A 17984-nucleotide genomic window follows, 5' to 3' on the forward strand; every position below is an offset into this window, starting at 1 on the left:
AGGTAAGGTTATGGATAAAAAGACTTCTATTTACGATTTGAAGGTTTTACGAGTAGCAATTTTTTCTCTAAAAATCTTACACCTAGGTATTTTTTTTAAATTATTTAATATAAGAATCTGATGCATTATTTAAATTTAAAAGAGCGAGGCTTCATTCATTCCAACAGAAATGTAATCGTATTTTGAAATCCATCTCAAAGTTCCCTTCGGAGTAGAAAAACATTGGCAAGCCAGCTATCATAACTCAACAACATAAGCGCTATAAGAAACAGTATTAAAAGTTGCTACAAAAACTTTATTCAGCGCTGCATTCGCTGCCGGATCAGCCTTAAGACAGGAACACACTATTCTCGTAAAATATAATGGAAAATATTACTTAGTCGTAACCCCGTAAAACATTTATTTAAATATTAATTCATTACAATATTAAAGAGGAATATTGCCCAAGAAAATAAAATAAGTAATTATTATAATAAGATATCGATGAAGGCTTATCAAGGAAGTGTTTGAAATCTCTAACCAAAATGAGAGTCTCTATCCAAAAACGGCTAATGAGGTTCAATCTGTATTTGAAAAGAGGCCTAAGTAGGATACATAGATTCCGGTAATACACGTGTGAGTCAATGTTCATCGTATATTCTTTTACACAACAAACAAAAAAAAAGTCTTAAGCAAATCGCACCCCGTGAGAAACGCTTCTAAACAGTAAATGATTTGTATTATGAAATTATTTAATAAAAACTATTCACATTTATTATGGTAAACACAAGTAAGTCATTAGCAAAGATTGTCAACTACTGTTATTACAGTAACGATAATAACAACGAGAGAAGCAGTTAAACACTTAACTGTGTTCTGGTACCACTACGAAAATTACAGTGATGTGCCTCAAGTTGGTACTTTTAGTGGCAAAAAGCTATTTGTGTTCGCATCCTAAGGTTTCCTTCCGTTGCATTTCTGTTCGCTAACTTTGAGTCGTTACTGCGTTGTCGAAATGGGCGGTCGTCTTAATGAGGTTTTGGGATTTAACGTATACGCAGTTTTTGTGTATGATAATATTTTTGTTTTTAGTAAAAGTTGTGTAGGCAAAGTTGATTACTATCTTTAAATTTCTTGATTAAAAATATCAATTTGTATCTTAAAAATTCAACGTAATAAATGCTATGTTAAAATATACTTTAGCAAAAATATTTTTAAAAACTTTCGAAATGAAACTCATGTTAATGTTGAAAAACGCAATTAAATCAAGTTAATTTTTTTTTAAGACAAGATGTTTTTTTTTATAAACTAATACATTTGGCTATAAGTGTAAACAATAAGAATCCGTAAAATTGACTAAAGCTAAAAATATTTTATCGAAAGAGTAAATTATTTTAAGAGCAAAAGCTATAAACAACGACTTATATTTATTATCTTCAGTTCGAACGTATCTTTGGACGATTCTAAATAATTCTTGATAGAACGCAGAGCACTTTTATAAAATAAAATAAGAAGAACATTTATTTCAATTAGGTCTAACAGGCCTGTATTGAATTCGACTACAAATATAATAAACAAAAGCTAAAAGAAAAAGTTTTACAAGGCTTTGTACAAGGTTGCGCCTGAGATTTGTAGCAAATTTTACAGAATTGGAATAACAAATATTCCTACTCCCTCTCAATTTTAGACTCTATAATATTTATATCAGATCATAAACATCCCACGAGCACAAAAACCTGTCCTCATTTAAATAACACTGATCACCAATCTTGCTCATCACGTATAATACACTAATTCCAGCTATATAATTTCGCAAAACAAACGATCAACGAATTTAAGTAGAAAATTCTAAGGCGTCGTTTACAATCAGCAGATAAGCCTCAAAATGTAAATACGGTGACACAAATGTACGAAAACACAAACATATTACCGAACTTGTGTATTTACAATTCAAATGTCGTGAACAAAAAACAGTAAGCGTACAAACCGAACGAAAAGGATTTAAAACTCTTCGCCGGTCGTGCCTATAAATCCATTGTAGAGCCATCGCTGGATAACTTTAACGCATGTTGGGGGAATGACGAAGTAGGCAGGCAATGGATTGAAATCTGTGCGATCGATTCGTTTGGAATTATTAGTGTTGGTACCAGCTAACTTGTAGGGTAAGTCCAGGATACATGCCTCAGTGGGATAGATGACTTGATTTTTATTTCACTATGTTAGGAGCACTGTGAGAGTTAAATTTCTCTATAAGTAACGAGTCCTCCCCCCACCAACCTCAGTGCCAGGCAGACTGTGGACAGGAGCGCAAGAGTTTCGTCCGTGTGAGTAAAAATCTTCCGCGGCGAGACGACAAAAGGCGCCAAAATAAGATTCGTAAGTAATTTTAACAGTGTATCTTTTCTCTCGCCTATAATGTCTATTTTTTTCTATTAGTCTGCTTGCATTGAAGATTAACCTATGTAAATTGATAAATTTTATAGTCATTAAAGCTCATTTTTTGTTTTTATTGAGAAGGGCTTCTATCCCCTACAAAAAGTATAGTTGCCTCGTTTTTTATTAGGATAGATGCCCCTAAGGGCAACTATCCTCAACTGTTTTTATAAGAGCTGTTTTGTTGCAGGAGAGCAAAATGCCTCGTAAATATAAAAGAAAACCGGGTGTTATCCCTCGCGCTGTTACCTGGACCGAAGAAAGTATGCTAGCAGCGTTTGAAGAGATGAAAAAGGGAGACAAGGGTGTAAATCAGATTTCTAAAATTTATGGCATACCATCTAGAACATTAAGACGAAGATTTCTTAAAAATGACCAACAAAAATTGACATTAGGTATGTTCTAGTTTATTTTAAGAATTACTATATTTACTATCTTTTAATTTAAATTTGATCTACTATACCTTGTATCTTATCATTTTAGTTACTGTCTTATTGGTACTGTAATTAATTCTATATACCTACTCAGCATTTATTTTTATTTGTTTTAGGTAAACACACTGTGCTAGGGTTTGATAACGAAAATCTCCCCCTATCTTAAGAATAATTTAGTCTGATACCAAAGTTGATTTTTATTTTTTAAGATGATTATTACTAATATCAAGAAGACTGGAGAAGTATTAAAGTTCATGCAAGTTAATTACTACCTAGTAGTTAGTAAAAGATGTTGATTATTATTAAAAAAATATGTGATCGTTAATAGATGATAATGTTTATGTATGTTAAAACACAATAAAGACTGATTATTATAATATAGTTGTTTCATTTCATAACAAATCAGTTACAATGTTTGACTAAGTCGTCAATCCCCACTAAGGGCACCTATCCTCACATCATTTTTCATGATAAGTCTTCTATCCGCCACAGTAGGCGTCTATCCTATTTTTTAGAGGTCCAGCAAATTACAATTTATACAAAATCTACACAGTCTATATCAAATCGATTCAGATAAAATAATGCATTAAGAAATATATTAAATATTTCTCAAAGAACACAATGCTCTAAGATTATAAATTTCGGAATTATTAAGCTTTTTCAAAAAGTGTGGCATCTATCCTGGACTTACCCTACCTACCAGATATATTTTTTTAGATGACAATTAATGTTGATGTAATTTTGTGTCACATGAAAAAAAACCATCTTCAAATTCTCAACAAAATCTTGTTCAACCAAAGTGAAATAAAATGTCGAAATGAGTCGTCAAATCGCTCCTTTGTCTTAAGATCAAATAGTAATTAGAAACACATGTGTAATTACGTGCAGAACTAGGGACAAAACCTTTACGAGTGCCCATCTATACCGAGCAATGAAGATACAGTCAGCAACAAAAGTCACTTGACAAAAACAGATTTTCAAAACAAATGGTACTTAGAACGCAACGTGTCATCGTCGATAACTAATTTAGGTAGAACGTAATACATACTACTTCTTACGTCAATAAAAAATATTGGCGTTTTGTAAATTTGTAACGGACTTTTGATGCTGAGTGTACACCGTGCGTTTTATAGTCAGCCTTCTTACAGACGGTTTCTGACCAAGGAGTGGTCATCTGTGGTGAGATAAAGGAATTTTAGTGGAGCTATATGATGCGATTATTTCATGCCTGAGGATAATTTCTGTCGGTGTGATTTATTTGTTTTCTAGCTGTGATATTACGAATTGATGTATACTATAATACACTATAGATATTAACTAGCTATTGTTTAGTTCAATTAAAGACTCTCAAAGTCTGGAAGTTTCGAGGTAATTTTTAAATAATAAATACCTTTGTCTTGACCGAAAAAAATCAATGAATTTACTATAGTATAGTTATTATAAAATCAGATTTCTCGTGGTTGGATTAAAACTGTTTATTTTATCTTGAAGTTTAAACTATTCACTACTAACTATTTACTAAAACATTGGTTGATTTATACACGGTGATTTTTTAGTCGTCTTACAAAAGCAGCCCAGTTCATGTATCCGACGTAATTTTTTTTTATCATCAACTAAGATAATAAGTACGAAGAAAAATTAAACAAGAAAAATCTGAAATATACTCTTAAAAATGATAAAAACGCCGTCGCCCGCGCCCCTCACCGTTGTTACAAGGCTCGGACTGCGCTCGCAACAGAGCCGTGTTTCTAAAAAACTACGAATTACATCATAATATTGAATAAAAATTGCATTTAACATTTATTAAAATCTCATAAATACCTATTTTTTTTATCATGAACGTGTTCTAGTCATTGGATACATGAACTGGGCTGCTTTTGTAAGACGACAAAAAAATCACGGTGTATATATGTGAAATAAAAAAGAAATCCTGTAAAGGTCAATAAATATAACCATAATTATAAGACTCAGGTATCACTAAATGAACGCAGGTATCATCGGAAATACATAATAATATTAAAAGAAACATTAACTTAACAAGAAAGAAACCATATTGTAAGCAAACAAATTAATTGGAATCCTGATACGGTTTCGATCTTGTAAGTTGTTTCAACAATTAATATTGAATCTATTAAATAAACATTACTCAAAAATATAAAGATACTTAATGATCACGAAGAAAAGAACTGGTAAGATCTACAATCAATAACATTTCATTAATTACAATTCTTTATTTTACGTCCCGTATTTTCATAATTCATGAGTACTAAAATGAATAGAACAATGAAAATACTCCAAAGTTTAGAAGTTCAAAACATTGTATTTATCTGATATCAAAATCGAAAGTTTATGTTTCATGTAGGCTGTTTTCCAGGCACTTTAAAACGTTAGAGATTCGAATTTACAGGTTATTACAGGTCTGAACTACTTATGGTTATTATAATGCTAGCTTTTGACTTCAGCTTTGCCCTTGTGGGACTCGGTGATTGAGGCAAAAGTAGTTAAGGGCAAGTATACCTACGCTTATTGTGCTATATTAGTACACAGTATTATAATTATTTTTATTTTATAGCTCTTAAAAATGAGAAGGCCCAGCAGCGAGCTAAAGTTACGACGTTCGACTCCCCACCTAAATAAACAAATACGAGTGAGTAAGCCATTATACTAATTTAAGTCAAGTTTCATCATCAAAAACCGTACAACGATACAATCATAAAATTGTGTGTGAAAGAGATAAAAATATAAGTTTACTTCTGTGCCACTATTTCAATTCAATTGTTGTCTTTGCCATAAAACAGTTGAATAAACAATCTAAAAAAGTAAATATACGTGATCATTCGTGCAATACTGGCAGTCTGGTGCCACGCGATATATTTTATACATAATCGATCAGTCTTCTTCGCCGGCGAGTAGAGGCGTGTCTCGTTCATCAATCTTGCTGCGAGTTCTCACATTACATAGGGAACACACGATTAATCTGATCTCCGTGTGTCAGTCTATCCGGCTAGTGGTTGGAAAAACCAGTGATGTGGAAAAGTAGTGTTGTAGATTTTACTAATAGTGTGGTGACGGGGTTGAGAAGTATTGTGTTATTTGCATAACCTATAGTTAAGAATATTTTCTCATTTTTTCTAAGGCAGGATTAAGTCCTTAAGAATTGGTATCGTTATTTCGCGGGGTTTTAACCGCGAACCCGCGACTCGTCGCGCACAGTGCATTTAGCATGGTGACCTCGACCATTCGGCTATCTGTGTAGTTCATAATATTTATTATAATTTTATTTTTTCTTTTTTAGGTGAGAGCAGACAAGGGACAGAATGTACGCAGGAGGCAACACTAAATTCATAATTTCGAAAATGTTTAATGTACATTATAAATATTTAAATTATAATCGTTACTGTAATAGCTATAATCAATGAAACCACAACCGAAATAGGTTCTCATCTAAGCAAAACAGAGCAACCTTAACGCCGTTAGACACCAACCATCGGATATTGTCAACGGAAGATGCAAAACAAATCGCTGTAATTAATACGAAACTTTGGCAATTTGCGTCGAAACACAACCTTAGGGCGAAATTATAAATGTCCCCATAATTAAATTAAAATATAAGTTACCGAGTTTAAAAAGGAATTGCGACTCGGATTAGTAAGCGGCTTGCCCCAGTAACTTAGAGATTCATTAGAGTATGGCTTGGATCCTCCCAAGTTGTCAGACTTATAGCAATAACATTAATAATTTCATGTTATTTTGGAAAATGATCTCTGACTTAGAAAGTATTTCTCGCTGAAAATATCTTCGTGAATTGACTTGAGTGTCGAGTTCTAAAAATCGGTTCATTGCACCCGCAGTACATTCAACATACTCGCACTCAGGAATATTACCGCTTGTAATATAAAACTACAATAAACTTCCGTAATAGTCATGAACTCAATTACTTCGTCGACTTTTTATAGTATAAACTAAAATATACACATAAACTCATAATTCTTTCAACTATTTTCCCACCAATTTTATTCAAGGACGAAAACCGCGCCATGTTCAAAAAACTATAATAATAATCGAACTCGTTATTTAAAACTTTTAAGGTTTTAATACATTCACGCTTTCGCGAACGCGCGAATATTTACGCGGGAATATTCGTGGAAAATTAAACTATGCTGGTTGGAGCTACAAATTAGCAATCTAATACCGTTGCAAGCTGCTAACAATGCAGGTGTTGGAAACTAAAGGCGTATGTACAATTAAAATATATTAAACAGTAAATATATTTAAATCCCCGAGACTCAACACTGCGATGGAATCTACGAATTTTGAAACTGTTTCAGAAGTTTGGATGAATGATGATTGTTATTTGTTTCAGTTTCATAAATAAAAGAAGGAGCCTAGCATGATCATCATCATCATCGTCCTAGTCTTTTCGTAACTATTTTTGGGGCCAGTTTAACCGAATGCAGCTATGCTCTACATACAGCTATGTTTTACAAAAGCGACTTCCTATCAGACCTCCTCAGCCCAGTTACCCGGGTAACACGATAACCCTCACACACACTGGTTATCAGACGTTCTAGTTGACTACCTAAACGACTGTCAAAGAGAGCGGAACCCACGATTACACATGTTTACTATCAACTCTTAAAAGAGGTTAATTATAGTTGTACATGTGATGCAATACGTACTTTAAAGATCGGAAACAGATGACGATCGAATTCGTAATCGCTATGATACAGGTATCAATTTAGTAATCTTAAACCGAAGCGATGAATTAAAGGCGTCTAACTGGAACCCGTCCTATAGGATTTTATTAATCCAATTTTAGACTTGCTAATAATAGGTTTAATTATTCACGATTGAGAAAGCTTTTGGAAGCGAGTTTATGGAAAGTTTGTATGGGGGCCGGTAATGAAAACGGTGGATATACCGACTAATGTATTAAGGTCCAACAGAGGTCCGGACGCTGGGTTGTGTTGAATTTTGTTAGACGTGTTTTGATAATGATGAATGATACGACGCCGTTAATCAACGTTATTGGATACGTATTCAAAAATGTCAGAGTAATTAAGATGGGGATAAAGTATTTTGAGAATGGATGGTTGAAGATGGTGAAACCAAAAACTTAGGACAAAACATAAACGGATTACCGGTAAACTACAGTTGCACAAATCCTTATTCTAATTTGTTAAAAATTCCACGAAGCAGAGGTATATTTTATTCTTGCACAATTCGCCAAGCTCAGGTGAAGTCACAACAGGATACAATACATGTGCAGAGCATCAAACCACATTTCAAAATACGTGGCATTGTTTAGAAGCAGACACGCCTTGCCACAGACACAGATAGCTACATCCCAGTACATCCCGGCTATTGTTCCGATTCAAATCAAATTTTCCATATCACTGCTGACTAGAATAATTGCTTGTTTGGCTAAATATCGATTTTATAGTCGAATAAATATTTCAATCAACTCATTAATTGGTTGTCCTGACCCTAAATACGTGTCTTCTACAAGCGGTAACCCAGATGGAATCTTATGTCTATATATATTGGCGTGTCTAGTTTTAGTCAGGTCACATAGCAAGAAGAATGACTCGCAGATATTTCAGGCCGGTCGATTAGCACCTTTCATAGATCGGTGGAAAAAATTAAGAGCTCATAGAAATATTTTAGCCATTCGGGGGTGTCGCATTCTTGAAAACCACAGGTTTGAGAGAAAAAATGTATCAGCTCTAAGTGGCCAGATGCTTGTTAAATTTATTTATTCATATATCTTTTAGATTCCGCTAACAGTACAATCTAAACATTCTTCAACACACCGCCCGAAGATATCAGTTTTCAAAACATAAAATTTCACTCCAGTAAATGGGAAAAGCGCCAAAACTAAAGTTTTATGTAACAGAATAAAACTTTCCGGAATATACTCTTCTGGATAAAATTTCCAGTTTCAAATCATTGTGACAGCCCGGGAGCGTCTGGCATGGCGTTTTGAAAATTTCAATTCAGGTTATTATGGCATGAAACTTTATAATGGTCTGTCTATATCAGCGTTGGGAAGTCTATGCAGCTTATTTAAACTTGGGTTACGCCTTGATTATTCTACGAATATAGAATGCATTTCATGTCCTTAAATATACATATTTGAACTATGGATGATTATTGGATTTATAGGAACTGCCCATAAAATTCTGATGCCTTGGCTACTGAAAGCTAATCCCGAAGTATATTGATTCAGTCTCCAGTTCTCCGCTGACAAAGGCTTGCGCACAATCAGAAAGGCTCAAAGCTGTCCGTCGAGCGGGCAGGTTCCTCAAAACTAGTTAATCGTCATTCCTAAGCTTTGGCTTGACAGTGTTTGTTCAGTTCCAGTCCTCCAAAGATCTGTGTTTGAACAGGCCATCACGAAACGAACTAATCGCGTAATGTGTGCCATACAGTACCCTGTCTGGCAACAAGGAATCTAATCACGATAGAATTATGAGGAACAATAACAATATTTTCGAAATCTCAAGATTTGGATGCAAACATAACAAGACGGAATTGCCACAAAGTTTTTCAATTTACGTTTCTCATTGTTTTGCGTATACGCTCATTCGAATTTGAAAGGGCTTATTTTGGTTGTCTTGTGTAGTAAGGTACTAAATCTAGACGCAAAAAGTCAAAATTACCTACTAAAAATAACACTTCTAATAAAGTCAGTTAACCACAGAATATTTCCGCATTCGTACACTCAACGCCGGTGAATCGCTTGAATACTTTGACGAAAACAAATCACCAGGGGCATTCAAAATGAATACAGCATGCCAGCTGATAAATAGTTTCGGTTTATTGAGAGTCAATTTAATTAAAACTTTGAATTACATAAGTTTTAATTGGGTAGGAGTCCACGTCGCTGATGTGTGAGTTCGTGAAGGATCTTCGTTACTCATTTTTATTACCCTTGCCCTTTTGTTTTAGTGCTTGTCTGGGATAGACAAACTTGCATGAGTCTTATGAACAGTTTGTGTACCTAATAAATTTTGAGGTATGATTGATGTTCTTACGAGAGATGCGGGCAGTTGCTACACTAGATATTAATTCTACTAGTAAGTAATCGTGAAACTTTTTTTAGAAGATCTCTTTTACGATACACTGTATTTTAATATTACATAGGTAGTAAGCCCACCTTCGAGTGTGAAATCGGAGATTCATCGATAACGCGGTAGTTACACCGAAAATATTCGCACAAACCACTTTCCAAGATTATACGGATATTGAAGACGCATTCGTAACAAGAATCTGCCATTAAAAATCTCACGCATTCCGACCACGTTCCTTGCCTATAGGGAATCTCCGTAAAACTATAAAATAAATACACAAAACATAATATTAAAAAGTGCTAGGCTACTTGGCTCGCTCTTCCTCCCAATAATTGATATTTGCCATTTGAATTCAAGCTGTGTTGGTGCTTCGGGGAGGCTGGGGTAAACGGGAGGAGGATCGTTAAGGACCGTTCACAAAGAGCGATTCAATCGACCTCAGACTGTGTATCTTATGGCCATGACGTGAGGGCAAATGTTTGCGATTGTGTCGTGTTTCGTATCCAACAGGACACTTACTCTAGCGTTTGTTTGGTCTTAGTATTTATGAAGCGGTCGCTAACAGGATTTGTGATGAATACCAAGGATAATACGATATTACCTCCTAATATCAAACATGTGAGACGTAAACGAAAATCGTTTGAGATATATTTCTTGCATAAATCGATACATAAATATTTAGGAGTATATATCGAAAACGAAAATCCTCACGAATAATCCATCGTATTTCCAACTAACTTATAAATACTCGAGAATTTTCCTGAAAGATTCACCCATAACTTGGTAGACCGGCTTTATTTTGAGCCTACTGTATTCTATCGACGATTCTGTCCGCATAGCACATAAATAGTAGTGGGCCTCATAGCCTCGGGGGTTCGCTACGATTCCAAACACATACGTTATTTGGCGGGTTCGGTACGAACAAGGGCGAACGCTCGTGCGCTAATTGAAACTAAGGAATTCAGTGTGCGGGCTACCGGATCGCTTGCTATGTGTGAATGTGCTGCAACCAAATCCTCGGATTAGGTGATGCGATGCGAAATATATGAGAATACCACTTCCCCAGAACATGTACGCTCGCTTTCGCCAACATCTTTATAAAGTTGGAAACGGGAGTGTAATATATTTTTACATAGTTTCATACGAGAAAATATATTATGAAATGCACGGCGCTGTGGAAGTATTCGTTTCGTTATAATATTGGCATAAATAACTTTTATAGCGAAGTATGTTAACATTGTATATTTATGTACCAATCATGAATATTAACAAAAATGTAATAATTCTGTCACTAGACCAAAGTTGCCCACTCCACCCTGATACAATCAGTCATTTGGTTATGAATAAGCGATTTTTCCGACGATAACTTCTTGTTTTAATTAAGTAAATGCTGTTTTTAGACGTCATCGCATTATATTAATACACAAGAGGGCGGTTTTCAAATAACCAATTTAAAATATATGCTCAGTGCTGTACTCATTAGTTTTATGTGTTGACCAGTGACGCTCGTATTTTCATCTTTTTTCAATTGTTTCAGTATGTGAATAACAGAATGTTTAGTTTTGTCTGTGTTAAATTTAAATTTATTTTGCAGAATAGGCTGACAATTATATCATTTGAATACTCCGATGAGAACTACACAAAATATACAAGGCTTAAAGGAACTAAAGGTCCAAAGACTGTTCTAATCACAAGCTGATACATTGGAGAGCATAAGAAGTTGTCGAAAGCAGAAATCCAAGACCTCACTTCATTTACAGAACGAAGGGCCCAGTACACAGTGAAATATACGACTAGTGGTCTGAAATCAATTATGAACACTTAATACAATGTGTTTCCCAATAATTCCCGCGTAAACATGAATATTACAGAAATCTGTGCTATCGAGAAACCATTTGTTCGTATTTACGAGGTGCAAACAATACTAAACCTATTTAATCATATATCGAAACCACAAACCACAAAAACGACTTTATGCCCGTGCGTTAAGGATGAAATTCCCGTGAAGATTTACTGTGTTGTTACATCGTTTTTCTGTGAACTTTGTTAGTTATTTAGGCTAGAACTAGAAGTTTGTTTAGTTGTCTTGACTAGCCTTGATGAGCCTCTCGGGTAACAAATAACAGGCCGTTTGTTTTAGTTTCTCTGTTTAAGTATGTAATAGAAACTGGACCGACATAATGTAGTTGTAATGTGACAATAACTTGGTCTAGAATGGTTTTTCTTTGGTACATTTCTGAAGTTTTGTTTTTGTGAACCAAAGACGGGAAATTCCTTTAGAGAGCCTAACTTCACTCTTCTTGAAGGATTGTTGCAGTTTTTGAAGCGAGATGGAGCACTACACGCTGTAGTGGCGTTTCACTTGCACAGTTACAACAGTAAGAAACAGTCGTGTTAAAAAAAATCAAACTTCTAGAAACCGGCAGAAAGTGTAGTAATATGAATGGCGCGTACGGCATAATGAATGGCAGGTTCAAGTAACATTTGAGGTGATTTGTTTCGTTTTTAAATTGCGATTGCCAACAAGCCTTTTGGTTTTATAGGACTGTTTAGTATTTGTTAAATAATATTTCTTATTCTGAGTCTAATTTTATGCCTCATACTGTTGACATCCTTTAAAACAAGAAAGCTTTTAGAAGCAGCATTATATTTATATGAAGACGTAAGAAGCTCGATGATAAAATATGAAACTTATTAACGATTTGACGATCTGATAGACATCCGGTAATGTATTGTTTGATGAATAAAGTACCTTTAGTGACTCCCGGTCTAAGGACACGTCAACTAAAAATATAACATAAACACAAAATAGAGACAATATTTTGTTAATTAAAGAGGGCATTTACATATCAGATTGGTTTTAATTTCAAGAAGAATTCTTCCAGAACTATAAAATATATAAAGCAAGTTCTTATTGCTTTTTTTGGCTGATTTTAATCCAGTGTAGGAAAAAGGCCTCTTTAAGTAACGTCCATCTCTCTCTATCCTGGGCCACGCTATTCCAATACATATTTACATTAAATATAATACAATAACATAACGCTCGTTCAAAAGAGTTTTCATAACAAAAACGTCATTCAAAAAAGAATAATAGTAATTAAAGGGCATACACATCTGAAACGAACCCTACCACCGCAGGCGTTCCAAAGTTAAACTCCGAACAGTCATAAAATCACCTGTTTAGCATATTTACTTAACCCTTTTCCGTTCTACCGGACTTATAATTAACGGTGGGTACATACGTCCGTACAAAAGAATCGTATGTAATATTCATAAGGTTATTATTCATGTTGTGCAACTGCGCTCTCCAATAAGATACGCTTTGAACTAAGTAAGGTAATTATTAATATGAACAACTTCCTTTTGTTGTGGCGTTATCTTTGAGTGAAATCAGGAAGCAAGCAGCTAACTTTTGTGCGGAATATTCGCTTCTGCGGTTAGCCTTTGTTAAAATGTTGTAGGGGTTTGTAGTCGTGATTGCCTGCATACTTTCAGTGTTTTTCATCTGTTTCTTCTGGGCATAGTGGTGAAAATAACTTACCTTATTTGTATAACGTTTCAAAGTAGGCTTTTCATCATTTATCCATACTCTTCATACAGATTTTTTAAATCTTTGGGAAATCAGTTTATTAAGTCAAAAAAACCCATTTGCTACCGCTCAAAATTCTTCGAAACACTTACACGCATGATCCTCCAAAAAACCTCACGCAAATATTTTAAAAGCCTCCATCGAACAAAACAGAGCCATCAATTAATGCAACCAAATACGCGTCAATCGCGGCGTGCATACATATCTCGCCGCATAATATCGCTATACGTCACGGGACGCGCGACGTGGCGTTATCGCGCGATAGCCCGCGATTTATTGTGCACTCACTTTGAAGGCGAGTTTGTTTTCATTAGTAACTGTGATGCTTTGGTGTTGCTTCGACTATGTTCTGTCAAACTCTTGAAATTAACGTACATAAGATACATATGTATCTTGTGACTAAATTCACTGCAATTACTGCATTCGTCATTTCCTGTCGTATCAAAAAATTACGTATCTCCTGTTTTTTTACTAGATAATAATATCAAAAATATAGATCAGTTTCATTTTTTTCAAAACAAGATCAAGTGTCAATTTTCCACAACCAAAACGTACTAGACCACGTTTGTTGTGTGATTCGACTATTGTATGTACCTCGATTTCATTGACAACACAAACCTAGGTCTTGTCAAAGTACCTAACCTATGCCTTAGTACACAGTTCGTTTCAAGCTCCGCTGGAGTTATTTGCGTGTGTCTGCTCTGGTTAAACAGTTACGACTCCATGACTCGAGCTCGCAAAATCAAGTAAATAAACAGCTGTACAACTCGTATGTGAATATGTTATTACAGATGCCAGTTGTTAGGGGTGGATCTTGGTTTGTTGGTTGGAGAGACGCTGAAGTTAAATTGTTTTTTTTTGTGCATTTCTCTTTTTTCTTCTTCTTAAATTTGTGTATTATATTAAGTTGATTTTGCTTTAGTAATTGTAATCTGCTGAAATAATTTGTTGTCTCGTTGAGTTTTTCAGATGTTATACCACTTCTGTTTATCGCAAATGAAAGAACAAACTTTGAGCTTCAAGTTCTGAAGTGCATTCACTATGAAGCGAGGCGTTTTTACGTAAATTTCTTGCTCCTAACTAATTTGCAATACAATGCGGCTGAACCTCGAGTACCGCACTAAAACACCAGTTTAATACGTCGATCTACAACGTTTAATCTAACTTTACTCGCAAAGTGCTCTCGGAGACGACAACTTGGAATCGGAGCGTCTTACATTAATTTATTAACAGAACGGAGTGTCCCGCTAATATGTCTTTTGGCTAAAAACTGGGACAAATAGAGGGATGCTACAGAAGTGACGGTAAATGTTTTAAAAAGACCTTGGAGTACATCAAAACTTTGGTAGTAGAATAAGTAATGTATAACAAGGACGCTTCAAGTACATGCGTAGTTCTTTCGTGAAATATATGTCCCAAGAGACTGTAAAGCTTTTGTTCAAGTATTTGATAACTGTCTTGGAAAGTTCAGACTCCTGTGATAAAAAGACCCGTAATCTGGGATATATTGTAGAGTTATTGCAGAAGTGAAATACAAGTGGATTTGAGTGCGGTTGAAGGCGGTGAAGTGAGGATAATTTCAAATAAGACAATACTTAATGAATGAAACAACAACCAGTTATATGGGTTAACCTTTTTTAGAACGCAATCTGGTAAAAATTCATTATTACAATTGAGGAGACTTAATCTAGTCATCCCTAGTGAATCCCGCTCCTTCATAACGGTAGAGCGAGTTCAAACCCCGGTATAGCCGAGCGAAAGTATATTAATTTTAAAATATCCCTCCTTCAAAACTAATTAATTAGTTTCTAAAACTTGAAGCCGAGTGTTAACGATGATCTAAGCAATATCCAAGTTTCATTCGCGTCGAGCTTAACATCCTAACGACTAAGTTTAGACGAAAATTCACTCAGAAATCTGTTACTTATTTTCATTCAAAATTACCTTTTAGTTTCCTTGTACGGCCTCATGCACCAGCGGTAATCAAAATCTTGGTGTAAAGTTTACAAACTTTTTTAGACGCTCATGAATATCTTATGGGGTGCGACATGCCTCTCTTGTTATGTTCCAAACTTTTTTTATTTTCTTCTACCATTAAAAGGCGGGCAGGCTGACGATTTAGCGACGGCCCGGTGAATAATTAGGGAGTATTTCTTGCTTGTCACGTTTCTAATGAATATTAGAGCAACCTCGAGACGTTCCGAGCAAAAATATCGGAAATAAATCTGCGGTTGTTTGCTCAGAAGGAATTTTGTTAATTACGTTCGCTTCAGAGATAAATAAGTCAGTAAGCGCAAATTTGTCCATCCATCGTGTTTTTGTTTCGGCTCACCCAGAGTTACTTAGTTATTGGGTCATTTTTTTCGGGACCGGAGACCGAGTGAATTATATTAGCCGTTTGTGTGTGAATACGGTTGAAATAGACCATTTCGGAGCTCTTTGTGGACGGTAAGAGGCTTTGGTAATAAACAATACTTTTTGGACGAGTAATAAAAGTTGCACTGATGAATGCTTTTTGAGGGCTTATGAAGCACTCGCTTCTCTTTGAAGTTGATTGAAAAACTGGTGTGTGTTTTAATAGTATTTTTAATTTAATGCACTCGTGTGGGATGATGATTAGTTAACTATTCATCACCGTTTCATTGGTATTTTAGAACATTAGAGTTGAATAAATTATAATGTCAACATTTTCATTTGTTGATTAACACATTCAACTACTTATGAATAAACACTTTCTTATTCCTATTCTAATAGATGTATCTATTGGAATCAAAAATCTAAATATCGATGACATTAAATTTGTATCACGAACGAACCACTTTTGGGATAAATCTCGATAGCCACATCAACTCAGGCCTGAGTTGGTGTAATATACGAGAAATACAAGATAAACACCGTCTTTAGTGTAAACATAATAACAAAAAGGTCTATTGATACATCAGTGGACAACGCTGGGCAAACACGGGATGACCTGGGGGTAATGTTCACTGATTCGGAAAGATCTCAAGATTATGAAGAGAACAGTTGACGTTATGTCGATCTGATTAAGTATTTAGGTATAAACTCGTAGTGTTTTGGCGAAACGCGTTATTATTTAAGTTTCGTTGTGTGTGAAATTAAATATTTTTTTGCCTAGAAAGTATTAGCTGATTTAAAAAGAAATTGATGGTGGCGTACAAATGCTCATGAGCTGATTTAAATTTTTGATGAGGAATCTTATTTTTTTTGAGGATTTATAAAGTAGATATAAAAATCCTACACTTCTTTCCATGGAAGTACATTCTTAATACTAACTAGTTTTAAATTCGCTCTGCTCCTACAAACAGCCATATAACACAGATTACTTTGAACTCCGTCCATCACAACCCGTATCATCACAAGACAAACATGCGTCGCCATGGTTACCATGGTTACACACAGTTACATCCGCTCTATCCTGCACTCCGGTTGACAAACAATGTTCCGAGCTACACAAATACTTTGTCCTGCATTCATTTTGTATGTCATTGATCGACAGGCCCGAGCGATGGGGTGGGGGAAATAAAAAACGATGGCGCGTTTTATAGGGAGAAATGTTTTTTTAACTGATGTTCTGGTAGCTAATGGTGAAATGCATTCGTAGCGTAATTTGATTTACATACTGAATTATGTATTGGAATGTTCTGCGTAAGGTTTGTCACTTTTTAATTAATATAATTCGATTCGATCACTTACTAAGTCATTTCCTTTTTTAGTTAGACGTTTACGAATTCCGATAACGATGTTTGGCTCTAAGCTCCTATCGAAGTGCTGGTGGATGTTACAAAAAAAGAAAATCAATATTTTAAACTAAATACCCCAAAACCGTCACACAAATTCAAGTATTGATATTATTTTTGTCCAATCACTTTGAATATTTAAAAAGAAATTCTGCAAAACTATTTTGGTCACAAATTTATTTAGAAATGTGGTCAATCTGTGTAATATCGAAGGGAATTTTGAAGGAGATTTCCTTCGGTAGCTAACATCGTTTGGGTTTCGCTAGCTTAAAACCTCCTTGCACTCTGCCAAACGGTTTGCAAGCAGCATACGAGTACCGTTACATTGTGGAAGCGATCGGTACTCACGTACGTTCGTGACAATTTTTATAACGTTTTCGTATAAAAATTGCGGACGTGATTTTGGTTTCGAAGAATCTGTATTAGTCTTGCTTCATGAATCGTGGAATAGAAGTTGTTTTAATGACCTTTTTACATCTCAGTACAGCATCTTTCTAAAAAGCGTAAGCTTTATTGAAGTCGGCTAGAAGACATCTTTTTTTAGGTTGAACGTAAGGGATTGTCTGTCTTTTATTAATGAAAACCCCATGTCCGATCCTTTCCCTTTTGAATGCACCGGCTAGGTAACCTTTTCGGAAATACCCGTTAGCCAGCTAGCAGTTCTATTTAAGTCACGTAAACACCATACCCCATGACTTATCAAAAATTATACTTACTT

The 17984-nt window shown here is 35.1% G+C and overlaps 1 protein-coding gene and 1 long non-coding RNA gene across 4 annotated transcripts in view; one reads left to right on the plus strand and one right to left on the minus strand.

Annotated features, from left to right (window-relative positions):
* LOC113497499 (tyrosine-protein phosphatase Lar) overlaps nucleotides 1–17984 on the minus strand; it is a 369958-nt gene that overhangs the window by 219643 nt on the left and 132331 nt on the right. The window lies entirely within an intron of this gene.
* Nucleotides 2051–2854, plus strand: LOC113497520. Its single transcript, XR_003400899.1, has 2 exons — nucleotides 2051–2355; nucleotides 2603–2854. It is a non-coding gene; the product is annotated as an uncharacterized LOC113497520 (long non-coding RNA).

The sequence above is a fragment of the Trichoplusia ni genome, chromosome 1 (assembly GCF_003590095.1).
Source record: "Trichoplusia ni isolate ovarian cell line Hi5 chromosome 1, tn1, whole genome shotgun sequence".
NCBI classification, from domain to species: Eukaryota; Metazoa; Arthropoda; class Insecta; order Lepidoptera; family Noctuidae; genus Trichoplusia; species Trichoplusia ni.